At 39.2% G+C, this 23,708-nt stretch overlaps 1 long non-coding RNA gene across 1 annotated transcript; it reads right to left on the minus strand.

Annotated features, from left to right (window-relative positions):
• Window positions 1-219: 219 nt before the first annotated feature.
• LOC127567367 (uncharacterized) lies at window positions 220-23,674 on the minus strand. Its single transcript, XR_007955866.1, has 3 exons — window positions 23,630-23,674; window positions 3,273-3,319; window positions 220-779 (listed from the first exon to the last, which is right to left on the minus strand). It is a non-coding gene; the product is annotated as an uncharacterized LOC127567367 (long non-coding RNA).
• Window positions 23,675-23,708: the final 34 nt, after the last annotated feature.

Consider the following 23,708-nt stretch of genomic DNA (forward strand, 5'->3'; position numbering starts at 1 on the left):
TAATTCTTTTCTAATAATTTCTCATTTTGTCAGCTTTGAAAGAAGCCTACTAAGTATCTTTTAATTTTGTTCTAATTTCTTTACCCTAGGTATATTTCCCCCCCCCCCCCCTCATTCAGATAGGTTTTTATTATTTGACTTCCTGAATGTGTTTCTTTTCCACATTGCTTCATGTTTCTGGTCTACTTGAAAGTTTCCTTGGTAAGTGGTATTTGTCATTCCTCCCAGTGGTTCAGGGAGATAGTGTTCAGGTGTGTATCAACTGAGGCCAATATCTAATTATACAATCATATTATTACCAGGGTTATAGTTGAAGTGTGAATATATACTATACTGGTAATCCAGAGGTTGGACTAATAATACAGATCAAATGTTCATATCATGTTAGGTGGGGATTTAAAAATCAGTTAATTAAATAGAACCATCAATAACAATGACTAAAAAACTACCATATTATCTTGATTTAGATAACCATAAAACTTTTCTTGAATAGAAAACTAAACAAATAGGCCAAATTATCACTCTCAGCAGGCTATTAAATGTTCTTCTCATAAGCCTTACTGCTTCTGGCCAACATAAGGCTTAGGATGGATGAGTCTCTCTTTATTAGATTAGGCTTACTCCCCAGGTATAACTGGCTAACCGATCATTTCTCTTCATTACTTTGTCTCCACAGGCAGTAGGAAGAGCAGCTCTCCAACATTTTCTTTGATGAGTAGGTCTCAATAAAACTGGCAAACTCCCTCTCTCCTTGGTTGTTGGTTGAAAGAAAACTCCTGCTGTTCCCAAAATGAATAAAGAACATTCTTGCTTAATGTGGCTGGGATGAGATAATTATGTCAACTAAACTGAGCTGTAAAGTCTGCTCATCTGGCTTTAATACACATCTTTAATGTTTGCATCCTGTAATGTTTTTAAAAACATATGTGAATTTACTTTGTGTTAAACATAACAGTTAACCATAGCTCAAGCCCAAATCTCTTCTATGAAGAAAAAATCTCAAAACATGACAAATTCCTTTGTTTATTTTATCTATTTCCAATTTACTAATCATGTTTTTAATTTCATTCACCACTATTTTTCTTTACATCAAATTGGTCTTCATAGCCAACCAGTCCCTACTTTTCTCAATCGTCCTTCCTTTCTCAATCTGGCACAAAGCTCAATCTCTTTCCAGTTTAATTAAAGATCAATAAGACGTAAAACAAGCCGATTCCAACATAAAAATGAAGCAGGAGTCTACATCTGTTTCTGAGTTACTTCTACATTGAACTACTACAGTACTTGCCACCATATGCACTCAGCTTAAGACTTGCCACACAGTACATTTCCCCTCAGGGCTGCAGCTCACTGAACTGCAACTTTATTTAATTCTACATATCCAGTTTTATGTTCTATGGGTAGGGCAAACTATAGGAAATCCAGAAGGGAATTTCTCTTTAAGGGAAGTCAAGTTAAAATTATTGATTGGAAATAAGGATTCATTGTATTTCCAAGTCTGCTGATGATACAAAACATGATTGAGTAGAGGGGAAGATGTAAGGAGAATTCAAGGGGACGTAGACAAGGTGAGTGAAACAGCAAGAACATTGCTGATGCAATATGATATAGTAAAGTGTGAAGTTATCCACTTCAGAGCACAAAACAGTTTGGGCAAAAATTTGGGCAGTGTCGATGCTCAAAAGGGACCTAGTTTTCTTATAAAGAGTCACTGAAGGCCAACATGTAGATGCAATGTAGGATTCAGAAGGCATATGATATGCTGGCCTTTATTACAGGAGGATATGAAAACAGGAGTAAAAGTTTCTTACTCAAATTACATAGGATCTTGGTAAGACCACACCTAGAGTATTGTGGAATCCTTATCAAGGAAAATACTTGCCATAGAGGAAATGCAATGAAGAATAATTGGACAACTTCCAGGGATGGTGGGTTTGTCAAATAAAGATTGAGCAGACTAAATCTGAATTCTTTTGAAGAATGAGAGAGCTCATTAAGACTTACAAAATCCTTACAGGGCGTGACAGATTGGATGCAGTCAAAATGGTTTCCCTGACTGAGGGGTTTAGAATCCTTAATAATATTTCATTTACTCTGATATAATTTGTACTTTTTCTATTAAGCCACTTCAACTCCTTACTCCATTTAGTAATTTATCTCATTGTAGGAGTCTATTCAACCCATTATGCCTATCCTTGCCAAGAAAAGCTCTCCAGCCTAATTCCATCTTCTGGCACCAAGCATGTAGCACTACAGCTCGTGCCTCTTCAAATATATATCCAGTACTGTTTAAATGTGTTCAAAGTTTCTGCATACAACACCAAGCCCATGAATTCCAGATTCTTACCAAGCTCTGTGCAAAAAAAATCCTTCTTCCCCTTTAATCCTTCCATTAATTACTAGAAATCTCTCATGTTTTCTGACCCCTCTGCCAAGAAGTCATCACATTGCGTATATCCCCAATGGTTTCCTCAAGGTGACAGACTTTGCAATGTTGGCTGCATGCAATGATCCCAAATTGTCTTCAAATCTGTCAGAAGCATCAATTACAATGGCTGGACAAAAATGGCATCATGTCCAGATCTTTCTAGCAGCATCTAAAAACCTAAAAATCCAAGACCCTCAAATGTATACACCTCAATTAATTCTCCCTTCTCTCTAACAAAGGGAACAACCCACACTTATCCAGGCTTCTCCCATACTTAATTTTCTAATCCCTGCAACATCCTTGCAAAATCCCCTCTGCAGCTGTGGTCTAACTAATGCTGCATACAGTTCTACTATAACATTTAGTTCTTATTTTCTGTGCCTCAACTAGAGGATAGCATCCCATGCACCTTTTTGACCTGTCCTACTACTTTTGAGGATCTGCAGACATACATTCTAGATTTCTCTGGTCTCCTTCATATTCTCTGCATTGGTGAGCAAGAGGCCTTTAGTGTGCAAGAATTGCATGCAGCCCAATACTGAATTCCCTTGGCTGCCAAGATCTGATTGCTTCACATCCAATTTCTAGGCAATTATATATCAGGTGCTTCACAAACATGGACCAGGGATTTGTGGTGGAACTTCACTGAACTGTGTGGTTTTGTGTCCTACGACATACAAGATATGATTATATTTTGTGACTTTACAGAAATGGAGGACAGAGCACTGTGCAACCCAAACCTCAGCTTACTTGGTAAAAGTTTAAACCTTGACAGATCTAGCTCTGCTAATTTGTATAAACGATTAAGAAAACACTGATACTGGACTATATGGAAAATACTTACAAGCTCAAAAGGATAGTTTTATCTTCCTTATTGCTTTGAGTTATAACCTGGTTTGGAAATAAAAATAAAAATCATAAAATCATCACAACTTTTGAAAAGTGAATTCTATATATAGTGCTCCTGTGGGCCAATATTTCTTCAAATTTATAGCTGAATATTTTTTTAATATAACAATATAACAAATGCTAAAAACCTTTAATGCTCTTAGCATTTCACGTGAATGACCTCACTTTTGCCAAGGTTGATAGATCAGTGCTTTAAAAATTTCTTGACTAGTAATTAATTCACCTCTGAATATCACTGAATCACATTAAGGTCTAATAACGTTTCAAATATAACAGCAACCACTGTGTGAAAGGGAGTGGGACACAATGTTTCATGTTTAGGTAGGTCCTTAGAGTGGAAACACTGGTGTGTAAAAAAAACTTGGATAAAGATGTGCAAACTTCCAGGTGCTACTAAAGTGACAATAGCTGGGGAAATTAAATTGATGTCTTAGCTGCTGGATCACATCAGCACATAAGAATGTAAGAGGGTGCTGGATCAATGATTTTAGTTGACAATATATTGTTAAGTACTCAATTTTTTTTCTACAAAGTTTATACAACCAAGTATTAAAGTGACTGTTTACAACAATGAAACATTTTAATTTATTCCAAAAACTATATTTCACCATCTAGGGCCTTCAATATTCTTTCCAAGTGAAGCACTGGTTTACTTGTACTTCTTGAGATAGTAAACTATTCTCTATCTAGGACAGACTTTTCTAAAATGGGGAGACCAAACAAAAATACTTTGCTGCCAGTGTGGTCACAGTTACCTGCCACTTAATTTCCACATTCTCACCTTAGTATTTCAAACCTTTATGCTGAACCAATGAAGTTCATCATAAGCCTCAAGAAGTTGGCCAAGCACATTACAGCCATCAGGATTGTAAACATTGAGATAGGCAGCATATCCAGGATTCTTACTCCAGGTTTCCAGCATTCACAGGATTTCCCTTTAGCAATTTCCAAAAATATTTCTACTTTTCCCATTTCCCCTAAAACCACTGTAGAAATTCCTGGTACAAGCAAAGCTATTTTCCCCATGCAGTGAAAGATAAAATGTCCACAAAAACTATAATGGTCAAAACAACAGAAAATAAAGGTACATCCTTGACTTTGCATCTTATAATGATAGAACAGATGGTCAAAATCTAGAAGTCTGAACAGATGTATATGGATAATAAAATGTCAGAGATCCATCAAGGGAATAATTTAAAAGGGCTGTCTGAAAATAAAAAGTAGGCTATTTGATTCAGATTCATATTAGTTTATTGTCATATACACCACAACAATGAAGTTCCTTGCTCAGGTGAAGCTCACAGAGTAAGCTGCGCACAAAATGTTGCCACTCTCCAGCATCATTTTTTTCTGAAATAAAGAGAAGTGGCTTTACTAATTTGTGTTGAATCTTTGGATTTTCCTTTCCCAAGAGGGCTATGGAAGCTGTCATTCACTTAATTCAAAACTGTGATTGATAGACTTTTGGATATTGGGGTAGGGAAGAAAAAAAAATCAGCAGGCTCAAAGGACCAAATGGCTTACTTCTACTTTTTTCTTGTGCTTATGGAACATATCTTGTGCCATTCCTTTAATATTTTGTTGAGACTGTTCTGATTTTACAATCCAATAGAACAATCTGTATTCTTTGTGTTCCAATAACCAAATAAATTTACAAGCATTAATGTCCATACAAGTTAAACTTCTTAACATAATCACTGTGCTTTCAGTATAGAACTTCATGAGTTTCCAATCCAACAATAAATATACAGAGCTGAAAATTAAAAAACTGCAGATGCTGGAAATTTGAAATAAAAACTTAAGATCCTGAAAACACTCAGGTTTCTATGAAAAGAGAAAGAATGTTATTGTTTTCAGCCTGAAGTTCTTCAACCTGAACTGTTAACTGTCTCTCAGATGTTGCCAGAATCAGTGTTTCCAGCATTTTCTGTTCTTATGCAAATTGTGAACATGTTGAGCTGCACTGTTTACAGAAGTCTCCCCTTTTCCCTGGATTACAGATAGTGTGATGACAACATTGTATTAATGAATTCCCACAAAGTCAAACCTACTGTCAAACCTACTGGAAACAAACTGAGCCATTTTCTGTTACACTTTGTCTCCAATATTGTATTTGGAAGAGTTTTCAACTTGTGAATGACTGCTGATGACATGGTTGAAAGGAAAGTTTATTTCCAGGAAATTGGGAAACCTACCTACCATCAGTTGGCAGCTTTTGGTCTCAAGCATGACGATATCCCTGATACTTGATCTGCACCCATCACATTTGGGTGTGAAATCTTTCATTTTTGCATTTATTCCTGGCCAGTTCTGTGTATCTTAAGGTCTCCTCAAACAGCTGTTCTGAGATGTGATTAATGTACACTTTCTAGCATTTACTCCTCAGATTTTGGCATTAATTCTTTCACCTCTTAAAGCAATTCCTCAGGAACCTTGAGCTCATCTTGAACATGGAAATATGGGGCAAGAATGTGCGCCTTCTCTGGCCTTCCTGACAACTGCATACAAATCTTGCAGCATTGATATGCCTTGCTGTAGTTTTGTCATCACTGTCTTTGTTATAGGCAGATCCTTCAGTATATTCACTTGCTTCAATTCTGCCTTTCCTATAAAAAGCTACACATGACTGTCTGCAATGTGCATCTTCTTGCCTGATGCATGTGCTTGTATGGACAAACAGTTGAGTAGTCTTCTCCTGCCTTCATGCTGCACTATCTGTATAACTTCAACTGTTGCTATTCTTACTGTCTGTTCTTCTGATTGACTGCATGGATGAAATTATGCTATCTACTATCCAACCCATCAATCCCAGCTTTAGCTTTCTCCAAGACCTCACAGGATATAATGGACTTTGCCAAGCTGAAATCTGTTTCTCTCAATAATCCTGCATCTTAAGCTCCACATACGGTACAATCGCACCACAGATCAATGAGTTCCTCAGGTCTTCAAAATCACAATCTGCAACCAACAAATTCAGTTCAGTCAGATATGTGTAATGTCTCGCCAATGCCCCACATCTCCTGAAAAACTTGTACCTGTTCACCCTCATTGCATGGAAGCTTGTTGTACTTCTCATTGACAGAGAGATCATTCATTGGACCTCTTGGACATGGTGAATGACCAGATGCAGTCTCTTTTGTTTTCTCCTGTTTATCTATCATTGCCAACTGAATACAGGGAAAATTCCTCCTTCTGTTGCTTCCACTAATTTGGCAAGTTGCTTAGCTCACCTTCCAGCTATTGAGGCACTTTATGCACTCAAACTTCCAACATGGAGGTCAATGTTGTACCACCTACTTGGAAGAAAGCAGAGTCTGACATCGCCAGTCACTGACTGCATGTCTTCCACGTCCTGTCTCAGTAAGTTTACTTCTATTGTGTATCTACTACAGCCATCAGCATCACTTTCTAGCAGGTTAATCCAAAATCTGCATCCTTCAAGCCACACTACATACATTCTCCTATAGTGATCCATATAATGCATCTGAAAAGCAAGTTGTATGCAAGCAAAGTCATACTTATTGCCAAAATAACATGGTCAAGTTACTTTCTGACACCATGTTGCTTTATGGTGTACTCAGTGGCTGTTCTTTCCTTCAGTAAAGTAATCATTGTCATATTCTTTGGATTCTTGGAATTTCATGTGAAAATTTTTCTCAAGCTAATCACAAACTTATTATGTTGTCATCCTCCAGCTCAAAAACACCTTCTGACCAGGAAACACTTAGTGTTTGCATAATAGACAGAAGAAATAGGAGCAAGTGTAAGCTGTTCTGCCACTCGTCCCTGTTCCACCATTCAATAAGATCATGGCTGATCTTTTACCTCAACACAACTTTCTTGCACTATCCCCATCACCTTAGATTCCCTCAATATCTAAAAACCTATTGAGCAAATTGTAATTGCATTCCTACCATAATATGGCACTAATTGGTAAAATATTTCTTGTGGAGACTTCAGCTTTGCGAAAGAACTGATCCAACATCTGCCCACCATTCACCTTGTACCCATGATAAGTACCAGTGGCGAGCAAGCAGTCAGAAAGTGTCTTCTGTAAATGCTAGTATGAAGGAAGAACAATCCAGCCAAATGAGTCTGATAAACACAGGTACGTTGTCTCAAAAACAAACTGCTGGAGGAACTTGTCTGTATCTTTCCACATCCTACTCCCAACCCAGACAGACATTCTCTCTTCTCCCCACCTTCCATCGGGCAAAAGATACAAAAGCTTGAAAGCATGTACCAGGCTCAAGGACCGCTTCTATCCCTCTGTTATAAGACTCTTGAATGGACCTCTTGTACGTTAAAGATGAACTCTTGGCCTCACAATCTACCCTATCATTGCCCTTGCACTTTGTCACCTACTCTGCACTCTGTAACTGACACTAACACTATTCTGCATTGTTATTGCCTTCCCCTTGTTCTACCTCAATGTACTTGTGTTGAAATGACCTGAATGGATAGCTTGCAAAAAAGTTTCTCTATCTTGTGACATGTAACAATAATAAACCAATTCCTTGTATGGTTTTATGCCAAGCACAAACATGGAGGTGATGAATCTTTAACATTGTTGTTACAGTATCAGATTGGCTTTTTATCTTATAGATCTACAAGTCATTTTCACACTTTTTCCACTTTGGATGTAGCAGTATATAGTACAATTTTTAAATTTGTTGCCCTTTTCATAATCAATACCGTTCTATCAAATGCAGTTAATTGCGTCCATCTTTGAAACTAGTTTCTCATTTGCAATTCTCTTTTTTAATGTCTTAAGCTTAATTAGAAATAAAGTATTTTCACATGCTAATCCTGTGTAAATCACTGAAGAAAATCTATTTTTCCATTTAAAGCCTGATAATAGTAATGATGTTAACTGTAAAATAATCTTCACTGGAAAACCTAGCCTGGAATATGCATCACCACAGAAGAACAAAAGTCCCAGCTTTTGTAATTTGTATGGCACTACATTTCTGTTTTAATTTATGTCTAAAAATCATTATATTGTGGCACTCATGCATAGCAACAGCATTACACTGTTTTTGGACTGTTGTTACTTTGAAGATAAAGTGAATTACTCTTCCTCCTCGCCACCACTGGTTTTGTCATTGTTCATTTTCAAGAGCTGAAATGAATTTGATATTATATGAAGAAACAAAGCTCTTTCAGTAACTATGCAGTGGGTAGACCATGGGGGAGGGATAGTGAGCTTCACGTCTCCAAATCCATTTTGATTACCTTACACTTTAACAGCAAGACATTAAACCATTGTTAGCAGCTATAGTTTGAACTGGAATTAGATTATACCTGGATCTGGAATTGAGTTTATAACTTTGATTGTTGTTAACTTTTCTATGCCTCAAAAATTCTAACAGACATTTCACCTGTTTGTAAAATTGAACCCGAATAACATACTTCACTTGTTTTGCCTTTGCAAACATCAAAAAAAAATTCCCATAAGTTTGATTCATGAATGCCTCAAAATCATTTAAGAGTAAATCAAAAGTTCTTGAATTACAAGAGTTGATGAGTTCAACTCATGAAATATAGTAGCACAGAAGATTCCCTGACCAGTCATCAGTTATGGTGGGGCTTACATGCCATAACAGGCTACAAGACAAAGTTGGACTGCATAGTTAACAACAATGCATCCCTTCCTGATGAACTTAATGCATTTTATGCACATTTTGAACAGAAGGGAAGTGGATTGTCACCATCCACCCTGACGGCCACCAACACAGCCGAACCTGTGATCACAGTGGAAGATGTGTTCACTCTCTGGAAGACTGATCTTACAAGGAAAGCACCTGGCCCAGATGGTGTCCCTGGCCATGTGCTCAGATCTTGTGCTGATCAGCTGGCAGAAGTATTTGTGGACATACTTAACCTCTCCCTGCTTCAATCTCAGGTTCCCACCTGTTTTAAGACCACTATCATCCCAGTACTGAAGAGCAAGGTAACATGCCTCAATGACTACCAACCAGTGGCTGACATCCACCATCATGAAGTGCTATGAGAGATTGGTTATGGCACACATCAACTCCAGCCTCCCACACAACCTGGACCCATTGCAATTCACCTATCTTCAGAACAGGTCTACAGCAGATGCCATCTCCCTGGCCCTACACTCAGCTCTGGACAGTAAAAGACACCTGCATTAGACTATTGTTTATTGATTACAGCTCTGCCTTCAATACAATAATCCCAAGCAAGCTTGTCACCAAACTCCAAGACCTAGGACACAACACCTCCCTCTGTAACTGGATCCTTGATTTTCTAACAGACTGCAATCAGTGAGGATAGGCAGCAATACTTCCAGCACGATTATTCTCAACACTGGTGCCCCACAAGGCTGCGTCCTCAACCCTCTACACTCATGACTGTGGCCAGATTCTGCTCTAACTTCATCCACAAGTTTGCAGATAATACCACCATTGTAGGCTGTATCTCAAACAGCGATGAGTCAGAGCACAGGAAAAAGATAGAGAACTTAGTGGAATGATGTCATGAAAACAACCTTTCCCTCAATGTCAACAAAACAAAAGATCTGGTCATTGAGAGGCGGAGGTGTATATGTACCTGTCTACATCAATGATGCCGAGGTCAAGAGGGTTGAGAGCTTCAAGTTCCTGAGAGTGAACATCACCAGCAGCCTGTCCTGGTCAAGTCACATAGATACCACAGCCAAGAAAGCTTACTAGTGCCTCTACTTCCTCAAGAGGCTAAAGAAATTTGGTTTGTCCCCTTGGACTCTCACCAACTTTTATCAATGCACCATAGAAAGCATCCTTTCTAGATGTATCACAGCTTGGTATGGCAACTGCTCTGCCCAGAACCACAAGAAACTGCAGTGTTGTGGACATAGCCCAGTGCATCACAGACACCAGCCACCCCTCCTTGGACTGTCTTTACCTCATCTTGGTGAAACAGCCAGCATAATCAAAGACCCCTCCCACCAGGGACATTCTCTCTTCTCTCCTCTTCCATCAGGTAGAAGATACAGGTGCCTGAGGGCACATACCAGACTTAAGGACAGCTTCTACCCCACTGTGATAAGACTATTGAATGGTTCCCTTATACAATGAATGGACTATGACCTCACAGTCTACCTTGTTATGACCTTGCACCTTATTGCACTGCACTCTCTGTAGCTGTGACATTTTACTGTACTGTTATTGTTTTTACCTGTACTACATCTATGCACTCTACTAACTCAATGTAACTGCACTGTGTAATGAATTGACTTGTATGATTGGTTTGCAAGACAAGTTTTTCACTGTACCTCAGTACAAGTGACAATAATAAACCAACACCAATATTATCTTTGTTAGAGCTTTGCTATAAAAATGGGCTACCCATATGGATCATCATGAAAAAGGTAACTTCTGTACATTATACACTTTTATTGTGCTCATTTTGTAAATTGCATCTCCCCTCCACTTGCATTGATCTTGGCTTGGTTACTAAATGCAAGAATAAATGGGTGACATTCATTGCTGACCTCAAATTAAGTCCTCAGCAAAGGTACACAATGGACTCAGTGACGACAATTTCCCAATCCAGCTGTTAAAGAGGCATCATCTACAGTGAATCAATAATAGCATCAGAAGAGTTCACAAGCAAGAGTAGCAAAGTAGATTGAAGAATTCTCACAAGGATCAAATCAGGGAGTAAAAACTGAAACAGGTCATCATTGACTGAGGTATCAAAAGCTTTAAGAAATATAATCTCTCATAATATATTTCATAATGTAAATGTGATGTTTTGTCAGCCATCATTATTCTAAATAGCAACCAGATGTTCCATAATTCTCCCTCTTCTTTTTGAGAAGATGGAGATAATAAAATCTGCTGCACATTGGTGTAGCTAGTGGAGTTGCATTTAGTAACCAGGCCAAGATCAATGCAAGTGGAGGGGAGATGCAATTTACAAAACAAGCACAATAGAAGTGTACGATGTACAGAAGTTAACCCTTTTTTCCCCTTGGTGATCCATACCTACCACCCAGGATCTGGGTTCATTCTGACCCTGGTTTCTGTCCGTGTGGAGTTTGCACATTCTCCCTGTGACCCATAAGGTTTTTCTCCAGGTGCTCTGGTTTCCTCCCACATCCCAAAGACATGCAGATGTTAATTGGCTGCTGAAGTTGCCCTGAGTGTGTAGGTGAGCAGTAGAATCTGGGACAAATTTTTTTTTAAAAAATGGAATAATTGGTATAAATAGGTGGTTAATGATCAGTGCACACTCCTTTGGCCGAAGGGCCAAATGCTGTATGATTATGACTATGTAACATTTCATTGGAAAACCTTCAATAATTTAAATTTTACTTACAAAATTATAAGAATGAGAGGCAATAATGTTGTCTGAGAAAACTCTTGCTTTTCATCCAAGGTATCCTTTATATCTACCCAAATAGACCAGAGGTCTTGAAAGACAGCAGTTCCAATGGTACAAATTCCCCTTAGTGCAGTAATTTTTGGAGTTTGAACCTTCAAATTTTTCCTCAGATATTAGGGCATTACCACTGAACCAATAAGACAGAACTAAACTGCTTCATCAAAATCTATGACATCCTCTAAACAGTATTTAAAATTTATAACAGTCTCTCTCATGTAATCCCAGTTTCCCCAGAATTATACCAAGATTTAAGGCCTTCTCTTCCAAATCCATACAGTTTAAAACAATCCAGAGGCAAAAGGAAATTGTTGGATTTCTTTAGCTGTGCTAATTTAGATAATTTCAGTCAGAGTGACAGTCAACATAATGAATGCATTCCCATTGGCCAAACCTTGTTCAGTAGTTAAAGTATATCAGCTTTGCTAGGAGGTAAGATGAGGGGGGAAAACCATATCAACCCTTTTGCTTGAGTTCCCAATCTCCCAAACTACTCTGTAATCCAAGGACATGAGAAAATAAACTATGTTCAATCTGTTCCATCAGCTCACCTCTCATTCTGCTAAAGTATGCATAAGCCACTTGTACTGAATCTCTCACCTCAAGGTCAATCCTCTCATCCCAGCATCAATTTAGTGAATTTACACTGCCCTGACTTCAGGGCAAGTACATCCTTCCTTAGGCACGGAAACAGAAGCTGCACATTAAATTCCAGGTTTGGTTCCACCTGAACCACTTCAAGACTCCGACTCCTGAAGCTCCTTGTGATGAACATAACATTCTCCTCTCAAAGTGCTTGCTCTGCCTGCATGTTTTCATTCTGCCTTTTACGACTTTGCACACAAGGCTCACTGTACACCAACACTTTGTAGTTTCTCACTATTCAAAAAAATTTGTCATTTCTACTCTTGCAACAAAATGAGCAATTATACCTTCCTGCATTATACTTCACATGTGATCTTCTTGCCCACTTGCTAATTCTGTCTCTATCCTTTTGCAGACTCTTGTGACCTCCACATTTTCCCACCCAACCTTATGCAAACCTGGACACTCTGGCCTAAAATGAGAGAGTGCAGCACCTTTTTAAATCCTCCAGACCAAATCACACCACAATGGAAATTTGACTGGTGGTGAATTATTTTTACAGCTTAGACACATCACACTAGATCCTGATTACATTCCCAGTGCAATGCTTCTTTAGGCATGTTGCCAGTGAAATCATGCCTGTTGCTCTGAGGAGAGGCCACCACTGGACACTCCCAGGACAACAAAGTTCCAAACATGCTATTCCATCCTGAGTCCTCACTTACTTACCTCCACTCCTTTTACTTCACCAGTTTCCCCACTAACACTGCCTCCAAGGTAACAACCCTCTAACTTCCTAATCCCACCCCTGACTCAGCAGTCTCTCTTCCACCCCACCCCCCCCAAAAAACTCTAATTTATCCAAACTCTCCAACTATAACTTTGACTCCCAAACTCCATAATCTGCAATACCTCCTCCCCCAGGCACAGTGCCAACTTCCAAGGACCCACTACCACCACCAGCCCAGGCCCTGATCAAGCCCTTAATGTCTGGCCAGCCACCATGATCCACAGACTCTGATTGGTCCTCTGTTACCCAAGCCAAACCAATCATTGCTACCAAAGTTTTACAGAAATAATAATTGGTGCACCATGCAATGATCCTATAGGAAAAACATCATGCCTTTTAAGCCAGACATCAATTTCTAGACCTCTTTTCATTTACTATAATGTAAATTACAAGTATCTCTGGGCCAAGTGATTGCTATGGCACACAAGCAGTAACAGGCTGCCAACCCAAAAAAGATTTATTATTGCTTTGTTTTCTGTCCTTTAACCAATTCTCTAATTGTGCTTATATGTTACCCCTAATCACAGGATCACTTATTTTATTTAATTAGATGTTGTCTAATAACCTTTTATGAGCTACATAGTACACAAAAGAATCTCTATTAGATTTGTCAAAGAATTTTCCTTTCATATAAACCACATTGACTCTGCCTAATCATATTATGATTTTCCTAAGTGCCCTGTTACAACATCATTTATAATGGATTTACAATACTTTGCCAATAACCAATGTCAGTCCAACCCTTTTATGAATCCATACTTTGTCCATTCCTCCTCTTAGGTATCAGTGTAATATCTGTCATATTCCAATCTGCTGGCACTTTTCTGCCAAATCCAGGTAAAATGGGAATATCATCACCAATCCATCCACAATCTCTTCAGCCGCCTCTTATAGAAGCCTGGATGCAGGCTGTTAAGTCTGCAGAATTTTTTTTACCCTTAGTCTTAGTTTCTCCAATCCTTCCTCATTAATGGTATCAACTATTGTAATCTGCTCAATGTCATTAAATGCTTGGTGTCCCATTAACTGTTACATTTATTGCATCTACAGTGAATTCAAACACATTTGTTTCATCTCTCAGCCATTACTTTATTCCCCTTCAAAAATGTCGTCATCTAAACTTAATGGTCCTACACTGATTTTTTTTTTAAGGATATTGCAGAAGCTATATTAATTTAAATATTTCTGGGTAATTTACCCTCAAATTCTCTCTTCCACTTCATAATTTTTTGTTCATCTGTTGGTTCTTCTCACAACTCTCCCATTTCTCATGCCTAATATTCTTCTTAGCAATGTTATAAGTTTCTTTCAGTTTTGTCCTCAACTTCCTTAAGCTGCCATAGGTGCACTTTTCTGTGGAGATTTTCTATTTGACATTTATATTTATTGCAAAGTTTGAAATAATTCTTCCAATCTTTGCCATTGTTAAGCTATTGAAGAACCACTTAATCTTATTTCCCAGTCTACTTTTCTTTCAACTCAAGTTTCCTCTCATATCTATATAATTTGGCTTTAATATACAATTAAATTCTTTTAACTGCATATTTTTATCATATTATGATTTTCCATTGATGATCCTTATTATGATAATGCTAATTAACAGTATTTCTTTATACTCAATATGGTCTGCAATAGCCTGTTCTCTCATTGCATCCGAGGCATTGCTCCAGGAGCCTATCCTCCAATCCACATGTGCCTGATCTTTATGAAGATTAAAGTCCCCCATTAATATTGTACAATCTTTGCAACAAGCTCTGAATTTTTTGATTAATTTTCTGAAAACCCATTGCTGCTTTGAGGGCTAGTAAACTATAAACACCATTGTTTTGTTCATTGTTATCTAATTCCACTGATTTTCAGTCTACTTCCAGAAGTCACTGACCTGAAATATTACTTTTCTCCATAACTGCTGCCTGACCACCTGAACATTTCTGGCAGTTTCTATTTTTATTTTAAATTTCCTCCATCTGCAGTATTTCACTTTTGATTTTCTTTCCTGTTCTTCTGGGTTAAGATCAATCCTCACTACTACTGTCAATATTTTGCTTTTGATTCTGTTTCCTGTTGTTCTGGCTGGAGATCAATCCACAATTCTACCATGACTTCATACTTTTTTTTTTTTTAAAAAGGACTACCCATTAGCATCTTGTCTTCGCCCTCATACATCAAGTATCCTGGAATATTACATTAAGCTTTTACATTTTAATTTTGACCCTGGTTTCTCAAACTAGGTCTCTTTCCTAGTCCTACCTATGTCATTAATTCTTTACATGGACCATGATATCTGGATTCTTTTCAAACCCCAAGATGTCATTAACACTGACATGTGGTGGGTAACAATTCCAACATAGCATTCAGGGCTCTTGCTAGAATTTATAGAAGGTATTATTTAACACCTGATTATACCGAGTCCAACCACTTGAATGTCATCCTATACCACAATGATGCAGTCATAGTGCCCATTCTTCCTTCACTCATCCTTTTCAAGCATCTACATGTGAAGGGAAGGGAAAGAAATGTCAAATTCTTCATTGGGCTATTTTCCACACGAGTTCTGGAAATCAGTTAATGTCATTGTCATGGAGTGACAGATTATCAGACAAACAGGATGCATCGTCTATAAGGAAATTAATAGCAAAGGGATCAAATGAAGAGCAAGATAAAAGGTTCACTTAAAGTAAATGAAATCCATGCAGTCTTTTTTCCATTTGTGTAAAGACATCTGATGACATCTGACTGAACAGCTGTAGGCAAGTATCATATTCAATTGTCACTCCATGAAGTTACGAAATACAATATTGGAGGATTTCAGGCAGCTTGAGTGCTCCTAAATTGGAGATGGAAATTGGGATGACTGGATACTATACGATACACTTAATGGGAGTTTGACTTTCACTGGTAATTGAAGCAATTATTCATCACATCACTATTTACCATGAGGGAATTATAAATTAAACAAGTAGGACTGCATAAACTGATTAGATTTGAGGATTAAGTTCTTAATCACTGGGGAAACAAGGAAGCAGCAGATCAAATGTGAACTCAGTTGCACCCAGGTCCTTATCTTCTGTCCTTCCCTAATCCACCACTGTCAAACTAATGCAAAAGAATGCATGGCGAGAGATGCTTTGTTGCTACATGGCTTTGAGTCAATATGAAACTTCCATCATAATCAGTTAAATTCTTTAGACAAGAATCCCTGAGAAGTTCTGTAGGGAGCATATTATGTTACTTTTATATCATATTTACTTTCTATTGTTAGCACCATCATTGGAGTGATAATATATTACTGGGAAAAATATGCTTGTTAACTTGAAGTTCTTGTTTCAGACCTATGTTGAGAAAGAACAATATTTTGCATAGAGTGGGATATTAACAAACAGTATTTTTTAATCCAGTGAAAGGACATGGTAACAAATCTTTCAATTTTGTTTTGTTACATACATCTGCAGATTACTAGAAAAGAGAAATGAACCTTGTTCTTCCAGAATCAGGAAATATATCAGAGTAGCCTCACACAATATAACTTGATGTTTGGGTTAAAATTCATATGCTTGATTTAAAACCTATTGAAATTTTGGGATTGGTAATAATTTCAGTTAATGAGAACCCAAGAAAAATAAAAAGGAATGAATTAACTTAATGTGAAGGGAAAAAAGCTGAAAAAGCCAGAGACCTAAATAAATTAATAATATAGTGAATAAAAACAGAAAAACTGGATCAACCTGGAGAAGAAATCAGTAGTGAAAAATTAAGCTTCTTATGGAAGCAACAAACAATCTGCTGGTGGAACTCAGCTGGACGAGCAGCAGCTGTGGGGAGAAGGGAATTGTCGACATTTCAGGTCGAAACCCTACATCAGGACCGCACAGATGCTGCTCGACCTGTTGAGTTCCTCCAGCAGATTGTTGCTCCAGGTTCCAGCATCTGCAGTCTTGTCTCCATTCTACAGAAGCTTGTGAATATAACCTGAGCAAATGGCATAATGAAAATCAAGGGTTAAAAATGGAAATTCTGCATGAGTAAGGTGCTGATATTTAAATATCTTGCAATATAATATGTGCTCACATTGGCATTACATAAACCAGTAAAATCTATTTGTGCATCTGTAGTTTATTGTAGCACATCTTTAAGTCATTTTCCAAATGGCACAATGTTCATTGTCAGAACAACTGATATTGTCCATGTTTAGAAAGACCTCATGACAGGAAAAAGATGGTTAAGAATATACAAACTTTGAATTGTATTTGTTGTCATAGTGAATTGCACCAGTAAGGTGTTTGGGTAATTCACTTTACCCCAACCACCTTCTGTAACAGCAAAACCAAAAAAAAATAAGAAACAAAAACAGAACATGTTTGAGACACTCAGGAGGTCAGCCAACATCTGTACAGAGAACAAATAAGCTAAACTTTCAACAGGGACCTCTTTGTCAGAACTGGTGAATGTTACAGGTAGTAGTTAAAAGCATTTTAACAGCTCTTAATGATAGAAAAAAGGCACACACACCCCTAGTGAAAAGCTGGAGATAGTTTAACAGCTGGTGATATTGGCAACAAGCAATGTGACAATGTAAACCATAATGCAAAAGAAATTAATGAGGATCCATTTTTAAACTCAAACTTGGGACATGTGTCATGTGCAGCAAAAGAGAGACCCAAGACCAGGCCAAATGTGGACATTTGGTCTCAAATATGTATCTAAGCTATTGGTCCTGTTGTGAACCCAAAAGATAATTTGTTTTTGAACCATTAGTAATGTCACTAGTAAACCCCCAAGATGTGAAAGAGGGGGATTGAGGGCAGTAGTTTTACAGCCAATAGGGTGGATCTAAACTCTTGGTTACAGCCATGGCAAACCATCCCTCCTCATCCTCCCCAACCTATCAGACCAAAGTTCCCCAAGAGCTAGATAAAACCACCTTTGCTTGGTTCCATTTTTGGACCATCCTGAAGGTTTCGACCCAAAACGTTGACTGTTTATTTCCCTCCATAGATGCTGCCTGAGCTGCTGAGTTCCTCCAGCATTTGTGTATTGTTCTTTGTCACAAGTGTTCTTTTCTGGCCATAGTTTCCATTGTCACCTCTGATGAATAGTCATTGACCTGAAACATTAACTCCATATCTGTCTCTGCAGATGCTATCTAATCCATAGACTATTTCCAGCAAATTTTAAGATACAACCCCAGTTTTTCCAAGTACCTCATTGTAAATGTATCTCATTCCTGGTTTCATGCTATTAAGTTTATATTTTATTTTTCCCCAACCCTCTGATATCCCTTATGTAAGATGAATAAAACTACAACAGTACTTCAAATACAACCTAACCAGTGACTTGTAGAAGTGCAGTATCACCCCCCGATTTTTCCATTCAATAATCTCACAAGTCTCTGCATTAGCTTCTCCTCCTCTTTAAAAACTTTTTTCCATTTGCCAATTGCTTTAAAAGGGTTGTGCATTTCCACTGCAAGAAGTTATCCCAGCAATTATATTCAGCTTTAAGCTTATACTTCCACACTTGGCCACTTTTTCCAAAATGTAGTATAAAATGGTTATTGGCAGAAAACAGTCAAACATCTGCATGCAATAAAAATGTCGTCATCTTCCTTCAGCCTCCTGCAATGTTCCTCAAACTGGCAAGAATTTAATTCATTCTCATTAACAAAATTTGATATTATTCTGTCAATGTCCATATCCCAGCTATTTTATGTATGTGGAAATCTAGAGGTCCTAAAACAAATTTAAAATACACTCATAGTTAAGGCTATCTTGCTGATCTTAATATTCATTTATATCTGATCCATGATCTAGTTATTTGATCCTAAGTCTATGTATATTAACATCATGATATCTACTCAATCTGACTTATATAGTACTTTGTTACACACTTTTGTGCAAGTTCTATAAATTCTTTAAGTAATTCCATGGAACTTTGAGTATGATATAACTTCCACCTTACAGGTCCACTGTGTCTCTATTTTACCCATATTTTTCTAAGTGTTATTTATTACAGTTATGTTTTTGTAGTTTTTGGATAAGTGATGCAAGCCCAATTAGTCTATGAATTATAATGTCTTTTCTTTTGGACCAAATGACTCAAAACCATAGCATACTCAAACCTTCAGTGCAATAATTAAGTTAAAGCTTTCTTTGACCTCATGATTTAGCTTTTGTTCATTAACCCTTTATTTTCCATTTTAATTTTGATATTTTTACATTGTTTTTTCTAGTACTCCTGCAGAGTTACTAGATTACAACAGAGAGTATGCTTCAGAAGTATAGAATAGGTTATAAAGCAACCTGAGGTTGTGAAATGCACTATATCTTTCATTCTCTTCCCAGGTTAAATACTTAATTATCTCTGACAATCTTTCAATGTCTACTTTAAGGGTTTCACTCCTCAGTACAATAATTCCCTTTTAAACTATTCTCTTGCCCTTGGAGTTAAAATGATAATTTCTGTTATGTTGCCAGTCTTACCCCTAACTTATCTAGAACAGAACACTTACAGCACAGTACAGGCCCTTTGGGCCACAATGTTGTGCCGACATTTTATCCTGCTCTAAGATCTATCTAACCCTTCCCTCCCACATAGCCCCCTATTTTCCCGTCATTCATGTGTCTATCCAAGAGTCTCTTAAATGTCCCTCATGTATCTGCCCCCACAACCTCTGCAGGCAGTGCATTCCACACACCCACCACTAAAAAACTTAGCCCAACATCCCCCTTATACCTTCCTCCAATCACCTTAGAATTATGTCCCCTCATATTAGCCATCACCACCCAGGAAAAAGTCTGAATATCCACTCAATCTATGCCTCTTATCATCTTGTACATCTGTTGAGTCACCGCTCATCCTCCTTCTCTTCAAAGAGAAAAGCCCTAGCTCACTCAACCTATCCTCATAAGACATGCTCTCCAATCCAGGCAACATCCTGGTAAATCTCCTCTGCACCCTCTCAAAAGCTTCCACATCCTTCCTACAATGAGGCAACCAGAACTGAACACAATACTCCAAGGTCTGACCAGAGTTCTACACAGCTGCAACATCACCTCATGGCTCTTGAACTCAATACCCTGACTAATGAAGGCCAACACTCCATAAGCCTTCTTAACAACCCTATCGACCTGCATGGCAACCTTGAGGGATCTATGGACATGGAGCCCAAGATCCCTCTGTTCCTCCACACTGCTAAGAGTCCTGCCATTAACCTTGTATTCTGCCTTCAAATGCAATCTCCCAAAGTGCATCACTTCACACTTATCCAGGTTGAACTCCATCTGCCACTTCAGCCCAGTTCTGCATTCTATCAATATCCTGTTGTAATCTACAGCAACCTTCTACACTATCCACAACACCACCAACCTTTGTATCAGCAGCAAACTTACTAACCCACCCATCCACATCAGTCATTTATAAAAATCAAAGAGCCAGGGGTCACAGAACAGATCCCTGCAGAACACCACTGGTCACTGACCTCCAGGCAAAATACACACCATCTACCACCACCCTGTCTTTGATGGGTGAGCCAATTCTGAATCCACACAGCCAAGTTTCCCTGGATCCCATGCCTCCTGACTTTCTGAATAAGCCTTCCAGGAGGAACCTTACCAAAGGTCTTACTAAAATCCATGTATACCACATCCACTGCTCTACCTTCAATGTACTTTGTCACATCCTCAAAGAATTCATTCAGGCTCATGAGGCATGACCTGCCCCTTACAAAGTTATGCTGACTATCCCTAATCAGCCTATGCTTCTCCAAATGCCCATAAATCCTGTCTCCAAGAATCTTCTCCAGTAATTTGCCCACCACTGAAGTAAGGCTCACTGGTATGTAATTCCCAGGGTTATCCCTACTTCCTTTCTTAAAGAAAGGAAGATTTGCCACCCTCCAATCATCCAGCACTACTCCTGTGGCCAGTAAGGACAAAGCTCATTGCCAAAGGCACAGCAATCTTTTCCCTAGCTTCCCATAATAACCTTGGATATATCCCATCTGGCCTCAGTGACTTACCTATCCTAATGTTTTTCAATAGTTCCAGCACATCCTCTTTCCTCACATCGACATGCCCTGGCACATGAGAGTGTCATACACCATTCTCACAAACATCAAGGTATCTCTCTCTCTGGTGAATGCCAAAGCAAAGTATTCATTAAAGACCTCCCCTACCTCTTTCGACTCCAAACACATTTCCTCTTTTATCCCTGATTGGTCCTACACTTACTCTAGTAATCCTCTATTCTCCATGTATGTGTAGAACACCTTGGGGTTTTCCTTGATCCTACTCACCAAGGACTTCTCATGCACCCTTCTATTCTCCATGTATGTGTAGAACACCTTGGGGTTTTCCTTGATCCTACTCACCAAGGACTTCTCATGCACCCTTCTAGCTCTCCTAAGCCCATTCTTAAGCTCCCTCCTGGCTACCTCAAATCTCTAGAGTCCTGTCTGATCCGTGCTTTCTAAACCTTGGGTAAGCTTCTTTCTTCCTCTTGGCAAGATGTTCTACATCTTGTTAACCATGGTTCCTTCACTCCACCATCCTTACCCTGCCTCAATGTAACAAACTTATCCAGAGCCCCATGCTAGTATTCCTTAGACAACTTCAATATTTCCACTGTGCACTTCCAAGAATCTGTTCCCAATTTACACTCTCAAGTTCCTGCCTAACAGCATCATAATGCCCCCTCCCCCAGTTAAATACTTTCCCATATCATCTGCTCCTATCCCTCTCCAAGGCTATGGTAAAGGTCAAGGAGTTATGGTCACTATCTCCAAAATGCTCTCCCACCAAGAGATCTGAAACCTGACCAGGCTCATTGCCTAGTACAGGGTTCAGTATGGCCTCTCCTCTCATCAGCCTGTCCACATACTGTGTCAGGAATCCTTCTTGGATACACCGAACAAACTCCGTCCCATCTATCCCCTTTACACTAAGGAGGTACCAATCAATATCAGGGAAGTTGAAGTCACCCATGACAACAACCCCGTTATTTTTGCACCTCTCCAAACTCTGCATCCCAATCTGCTCCTCAGCATCTCTGCTGCTATTTGGGGTGGGGTGGGGGAGGGAAATGTCTGTAGAATACTCCAAGCAGACTGATCACTCCATTTCTGTTTCTGATTCACAACCACACTGACTCAGTGGATGATTCCTCCAGGACATCCTCCCTTTCTACAATTGTGACACTGTCCCTGATCAGCAAAGCCACTCCCCCACTTCTTTTACCTCCACCCCATCCCTTTTGAAACATCTAAACCCCAAGATGTCCAGCAGCCATTCCTGCCCTTGCAACAGCCAAGTCTCTGTAATGGCCACCACTTCATAGTTCCACCTACTTACCCACACTCTAAGCTCATCAGCCTTGTTCCTGATACTTCTCACATTAAAGTAGACACACTTCAGCCCATCCAACTGACTGTAATTTTGCCTTTTCAACTGCCTATCCTTCCTCAGTCTTTCTACACTCTGCATCTACTTGCACAGTAAATGAACCAAGCTCTGACCTATCACTCTGGTTCCCATCCCCCTACCAAACTAGTTTAAATCCTCCCCAACAGTTCTAGCAAACCTGCCTGCAAGAATATTAATCCCCCTCTAGTTCAAGTGTATCCCATCCCTTTTGTACAGGTCATAACTTCCCCAGAAGAGATCCCAATGATCAACAAATCTGAAATCCTGTCCCTGCACTAATTTCTCAGCCACGCATTCATCTGCCAAATCACCTTATTCTTACCCTCACTGGCACATGGCACAGGCAGCAAGCTGGAGATTACTACCCTTGAGGTCTTTCTTCTCAGCTTCCTACCTAACTCCCTATATTCCCTCTTCAGGACCTCATCTCTTTTCCTACCTATGTCATTGGTATCAATATGTACCATGACCTCTAGCTATTCACCCTCCCCCTTCAGAATGCTGTGGACCCAGTCTGAGAATTCCCTGACCCTGGCACCAGGGAGGCAATATACCATCCAGGAGTCTCTTTCACATCCACATGATCTCTTGTCTGCCCCCCTTACTATGGAATCCCCTATCACTACCACTCTCCCTTCCCTTCTGCACCACACGATCAGGCTCAGTGCCAGAGACCTGGTCACTGCAGCTTTCCTCTGGTAGGCTGATCCCTCCCAACAGTATCCAAAGCAGTATACCTGTTATTGAGGGGAACAGCCACAGGGGTACTCTACATCATTTGCCTCTTCTCCATCCTTCTCCTGACAGTCACCCAGCTACCTGCCTCCTACAGCCTCAGAGTGACCAGCTCAGGCACAGAGACTCACCTCTTGTCTATGTACTCCTCAGTATCCCATAGGATCCAAATGGCATCCAGCTGCAGCTCCACCTCCCTCACACAGTCTGTAAAGAGCTGCAGCTAGATGCACCTCATGCAGATGTAGTTATCAGGGAGACTGGATATCTCCCAGAACTCCCACATCTCACAAGCTGCACACACCACTGAACCTGGAGCCATTCTCACTACTCTGCACTACAGGAAACACCAAATCAAAGAAAGAAACTTACCTTCACCTCTTCTCACCAAAGCCTCAGCTCCCCACTCCAACACTGGGCCACTGACACAATGGCCACTCCATTTATACTT

Source organism: Pristis pectinata, chromosome 2 (assembly GCF_009764475.1).
Source record: "Pristis pectinata isolate sPriPec2 chromosome 2, sPriPec2.1.pri, whole genome shotgun sequence".
NCBI lineage: Eukaryota > Metazoa > Chordata > Chondrichthyes > Rhinopristiformes > Pristidae > Pristis > Pristis pectinata.